The sequence below is a fragment of the Microtus ochrogaster genome, chromosome 7 (genome assembly GCF_000317375.1).
Source record: "Microtus ochrogaster isolate Prairie Vole_2 chromosome 7, MicOch1.0, whole genome shotgun sequence".
NCBI lineage: Eukaryota > Metazoa > Chordata > Mammalia > Rodentia > Cricetidae > Microtus > Microtus ochrogaster.
The window spans coordinates 5,557,685-5,563,728 of record NC_022014.1 but is presented as its reverse complement, the minus strand read 5'-3'; the positions used below and the strand labels follow the sequence as shown (position 1 = coordinate 5,563,728).

Below are 6,044 nucleotides of genomic sequence, written 5' to 3'. Positions count from 1 at the left end.
AGGGTCTTTCAAGACCTTATGTTGAAAAACTGGAGAGACCATAGGACTCAGGATGAGCAAACAGGTCTCAAACTCTGACTTCTGCCCATAGTCAAGCACGCCCTACCTGTGGAAGCGCAGTCTGCAGGGTCCTTTATGGGGCTTTGCGAGCTCAGTGGAAGGCTTCTGGAAAAGGCTTCCAGTGTGGCTGGAAGAGAATAGGAAACAAATGGTAGCTATTATTGTTATTCCTGAAGCTATAGCCCATGCTGAGCAAGGTCTAGGTAAAAGCAGTGATCGAAGGAATGAGAGCAGGATGGGGCTTACTAACCTTGTGCTGTGCGCACTGTGAGCAGGGACCAACAATCCAGCCCTCCCCTCCGTTGGTTGGTGCTGGCCCTACTGAGTCTGCAGGGCTGGGGCTGCCTATGTATGGGTGGGGTGTTTGTTCTGGAAGTGGTCCTGGTTGTTCCTCACACCCTTCTCCAGGAGAAAAAGCAAGCCTAGAGTGAGCGGTAAGGCCCACCCTGGGCCTAGCTATACAGTTCAGTAGCACCCGCCTATAGGGCCAAGGGAAAATGTCCAGGACACACACTCCTAAAACCTGGCTAGGTCTGGCAGAGTTGAGAGAGAGCGCGTGCCTCAAGTGCTCCTGTGTCAGAAGTTGGCCCTGGATGCTGCAGGGTAAGGACAACCGCAAGTGGACTCCATCCGGCTACTCTGCCCTCAGAAAATTCCCTGAGAGGATTCTTTCAGCCATCTGGCTTCCTGAACATGCAACCCCGCAGTTACATTGAGCTGGCACACTGGTGTGACACAGCTGGTTGGAATGTCTGTCTGTCTGTCCCCAAGGCCTGTACTTTATTTTACATAAGAAGTCTGTCCTTGCCGGGCGGTGGTGGCGCACGCCTTTAATCCCAGCACTCGGGAGGCAGAGGCAGGCAGATCTCTGTGAGTTCGAGACCAGCCTGGTCTACAGAGCTAGTTCCAGGACAGGCTCCAAAGCCACAGAGAAACCCTGTCTCGAAAAAACAAAAAAAAAAAAAAAAGAAGTCTGTCCTTCCTTGGTGCTTTGGTTTCCCTGGGACTTCTCCCTCACGTGTGAGCATTCCCCTTGAAGGGCCTTACCGAAAGCCCCGATTGCTGAAGGGTGTGACAGAGGGGCAGGTACCAGCCACCTGGCAGGCCTTCTCTGTCATCCCATCAAGCCTCAGCGCTCTATGAGCTTCTTGGGTGATAACACCTTACATCAGTGAAATACTGGAGAAGCTGTTAAATTTAGTTTTTGACTTCTTGTTGGGAGGTTTAAAAGGTAATTCACATAGAGGCCACAAGGCCGGCCAGAAATACTGCTTAGAGGATTAGAACTATCATAGTCTCCTTTCGAAGCATATGGTCAAAGGTCAGTTGTAGAATGCTTGCCTACCATGCTTGAGGTACTGGGTTTGAAACCCATCCCATGAAAAAAAGCTAATACAGGCACCAGGAGGGACCTAGCAGCGGGTCTCCAGGCATTTCTACCGACCTTTCCCAGGGGAGAGGAGCAGTCCTTTCCCTGGCCTCTTTGCTCCTTCCCTCGCAGGGAGGAGACCCTACAGACACACCCTGGAGCAGGGACGACCGACGGAGGAGCGGCCGCGACACATTTTTGAGTCGTGACCAAGTGGAAACTCCCTCCCCGAAGCGGAAGCCGGGGGCGCCCTACTGGGGCCTGAGCCTCCGCCGGGGCGGGATCCCAGGTCGGGGGCGGGGCGCCGCGGGCGAGCCGGGCCCCGCCCCACTCCCCTCATGAATATGATGAATATGAATGAGGCGACTGGGGGGCGGAAGCGCGAGGGGACCCCAGCCCTGCTGGCTTTGCCCACGTCGCGGTAGCCGTGCTGCTGAAGGCGTGGCTAGCCTTGGGTGCCCCACTCCTCCTTGCTGTGCTGGAGGGGGGCCTCCTTCCGGCCCGGCGCGCCCGAGAGGTGACCTCCCGGGTGTGCCCCACCGCCTGGCGCAGGGAGGAGCTCCGCGGCCACCGGTAGGTGTGGCGGAGCTTTGTCCCGCTGTCCGTCCTCCCCTCAAGTCTCCAGAGTCAGGCTTGCAGGAGAAGCCTTAGCATTCCTTCATTCCGGCACCGTCTTAAAAAAACACAATAGCTCTGTCTTCCTGGGGTTTGCTTCCAGTTGCAATGAAACACCCAACAGAGTCGAACCAGTAGGCTGTCTGATGAGTACAAGAAGACATAAACGGGAGAGAATAGCCAAGAAGGTGACTTAAGACCTGACGGAAGAGGCTTAGAGATGTAGCTCAGTGGTAAAGTACTGCCCAGCACCACATAAAACCGGGCTTGGCCGTGCAGACCAGTACTAGTGTCTCTCTCGAATGTGGAGGCAGGAGCATCAGGACTCAAGGTTGGTTTCAGCTACATAGTGATTTGAGGGCAACGCAGGCTACATGAAATCTTATCTCAAAAAGAACAACAGACCGTCTGAATGCATTTGGTCGAAGATGCTGCCCAGTGTGACTGGAGTAGAGAAAAAGAATGCTCATAGTTTTGAGCAGGTGACATACTAAGTGTTTTATGTTTGTTTTAATTCATCAGAACAGCTGGACATGGGTGGTCTCCTGTTGTTGTCTGGAGGAAATCAGGCCCAGGGAGGTTAAGGTACTTGCTCCAGATCATTTGTTTGGCAGATAGATATTGGGAACTGAGACTGATGGCTGTCGTCACTGCCTGAACCTTGGGTGACCTTGACCAGAGAGAGATCCTCGGGGCTGGTCCTCCCTTTCCACCCTCGTTGCTAGTGTTGGGGCCCAGACTGACCTCCAGACATGGGCAGGCAGGTCCTTTGCTTCTGTGAACCAGCCAGCTGCAATGAGCATCCTACATAGAACAAGGGTGTGCTTCTTCTTAGAGATGCTTTGTTGTCTGGAAAGCGCTTGTCACCTAAGCAGCCTGTAGCTTTGCAGAGGGAGGGCAGAAGGGTGGCAGCAGGGAAGGGTCGAGGTGGCGAGGGTAGAAGGTGTGGGTAGAAGGGCCTGCATGCTGAATGCTTTGAAGCATTGACAAAGGCAATGCCAGCCAGGCAGGCCGTGTCTTCCACCAGCAGCTGAAGAACTGGTCGGATCATCCAGACATCCCTCCTCACTGCCTGGAGAGATTAAATCACTTATAAAACCTAAGGCTGCCCCTGGGAGATGGGGAGTCCTGCGCTGCTGATGGCTCCTTACAGTGGGAAGTGAGAAAAGGCCCTTTCCTGCTATGCCCTATCTAGGGGGCCTTCCCCAGCTTGGTGCAGCCATCCACCCTGGCCCCGTAGGCTAGTTAGGAGCTCAGCCTGGTCCTCCATTTGAGGAGCTTAGCTGCTCCATGCGCCCATGCCTGGCGTCTCTAAGGAAACAGATGCTGGGGCGGAGGGTGGGGGGAGAGGACCACAGTGGAACTCCTTATCAGGCCCATTTGAAAAGGAGACTTGGAGATGGTATACGATTCTCTGAGAGGACACAGCTGGTAAAGAGACATCGATGGTATTCAAGCCCAAATTTGACACTGGAGCGTAGGTAGGATATTTACTTAAAAAAACAAAAAACAGAACAGCAACACTAGGGATAGATGGGCACGATAACCACGGGGAAGAAGACACTTTCTATTCTCAGTTCCTGCTCCTTGTCCCCAGACTTTTGTGTCTGAATGAGTCAGCCAACCTTTCTTCGGGTGGCACAGATATAGGTGGAGCCAGGGGCCCCTTAGACAGCAGGTGGTAATGTCATCAAGTCAGGTTAGGTCTGGGGCTCCATCTTAGCTCGGAATATTTGGCTCTAGGGACACTTCCTGTAACCCAGGCTTTGAACTACTGAAGTCTCTGTGTGGGTCGTCACTGACCAGGTAGGCATCAAGAATGGGATGCTAGGCACACGGGGCAGTGGCAATGCACGTCTTTAATCCCAGTTTGGAGGTGGAAGCAGCAGCAGGTAGATCTCTGGTCTACAGAGTGACTTCTAAGACGTGGATGGCTAGACAGAAACTTTTTCTTCCTTTCTTTTTTTTTTTTTAAATATTTATTTATTTATTATATATACAATATTCTGTGTGTATGCCTGAAGGCCAGAAGAGGGCGCCAGACCTCTTTACAGATGGTTGTGAGCCACCATGTGGTTGCTGGGAATTGAACTCAGGACCTTTGGAAGAGCAGGCAATGCTCTTAACCACTGAGCCATCTCTCCAGCCCTCTTCCTTTCTTTTTATTTTTTTTTTTTTTAAGATTTATTTTGGGCCGGGCGATGGTGGCGCACGCCTTTAATCCCAGCACTCGGGAAGCAGAGGCAGGCGGATCTCTGTGAGTTCGAGACCAGCCTGGTCTACAGAGCTAGTTCCAGGACAGGCTCCAAAGCCACAGAGAAACCCTGTCTCGAAAAACCAAAAAAAAAATATATATATATATATATTTTGTATACAGTGTTCTCCTGCATGCATGCCTGCCAGAAGAGGGCACCAGATCTCACTACAGTTGGCTGTGGTTGCTGGGTATTGAACCCGGGTCCTCTGGAAGAGCAGTCAATGCTCTTAACCTCTGATGCATCTCTCCAGCCCCAGAAACTGTCTTGAAAAAGAAAAAAAACCAAACATACAAATACCCCGTCGCGGAGGCAGGCGGATCTCTGTGAGTTCGAGACCAGCCTGGTCTACAAGAGCTAGTTCCAGGACAGGCTCCAAAACCACAGAGAAACCCCGTCTCGAAAAAACCAAACCAAAACAAAACAAAACAAAACAAACAAACAAACAAAAAAATACCCTGTCGCCAAAAACCAAATAAGCTTGTGTCCAAAGCATATTCCAGGACAGCTAGAGCTGTTATATAGAGAAATCTTGCCTTAAAAAAACAAAAATATAAAATAAAAACAAAACAAAATAAGCAAACAACAACAACTAGAAAAAGGATGGGATGGGATAGTAGGGGCTAGAGGGATGGTTAAGTGGCTAAGATTTGGCTGCTCCTTGTAGGAATGTCACCCACATGGGTGACTCCCAGCACCTCTGTGGCAATTCACAGATGTCTGCAATTCCAGTTTCAGGGGCTCTAACACCTTCTAGCTTCTGAGTGCAGCAGACATGCATGTAGTGTACAGACATACATGCAGGTATATCACCCATGCACGTAAATTAAAAATAAATAAATTAAAAAAATTTTTGTTGTTGTTTTTTTTGAGACAGGATTTCTCTGTGTAACCCTGACTATCATAAAACTTGCTTTGGAGACCAGGCTAGCCTTGCACTCACAGAGATTTGCCTCCTCTGCCCCCTCCCCTGTCCTGAGTGCTGGGACTAAAAGTGTTAGCCGCCATGCCTGATTTGGTTTTGTTTGGTTTTGGTATATGGAAGCTTTACTGTGTGTGTTGCTGTGTACCACTCAAATGCAGTGCCTGAGAAGAAGTCAGATCCTCTGGAACTGGGGTTACAGAGGGATGTCAGCTGCTATGAGGTACCAGGAATAGCACCCCAAGGCCTCTGGAAAAGCAGACAGTAGTCTTGTTTGTGGTGTGTTTTGTTTTGTTTTTTGAGACAGGTTTTCTCCATGTAGCCCTGGCTGTCCTGGAACTCACTCTGTAGATCAGACTGGCCTTGAACTCAGAGATCCACCTAGAGTATAAATTTGGTTTCACTGCAGTCTAACACAATTATTTTTAGTTAATATTAGTTAAACTCAGAGTAATTTGTTAAATTAATTAAACTCAGAGTAATCATCCTGCCTCAGCCTCCAGGGTGCTAGGATTACAGATGTAGTCTATATATCTTTTGGGGATGGTGAAAATGTTCCAGAATAGATTGTGGACACAATTATAGTGCTATGCCGAAAACACTGAACCCTATACAGGGATGTAATTGCCAAGTGTGCATCCCATGGCTTAGGAACTATCTCACTGAACTCTTAAGAAAATGATACAAACGCCTTTAATCCCAGCACTCAGGAGGCAGAGGCAGGCGGATCTCTGGGAGTTTGAGGCCAGCCTGGTCTACAAGAGCTAGTTCCGGGACAGGCACCAAAGCCACAGAGAAACCCTGTCTCGAAAAACCAAAAAAA

General features: G+C 50.1%; 1 protein-coding gene across 1 annotated transcript in view; it reads left to right on the top strand.

The window, feature by feature from the left end:
• Window positions 1-1,733: 1,733 nt before the first annotated feature.
• Window positions 1,734-6,044, top strand: part of Tfap4 (transcription factor AP-4) — a 54,445-nt gene continuing 50,134 nt past the window's right edge. The window contains exon 1 of the mRNA XM_026780771.1: window positions 1,734-2,002. The gene's annotated coding sequence lies outside the window, so the exon portion shown is untranslated. The remainder of the gene's footprint in view (window positions 2,003-6,044) is intronic.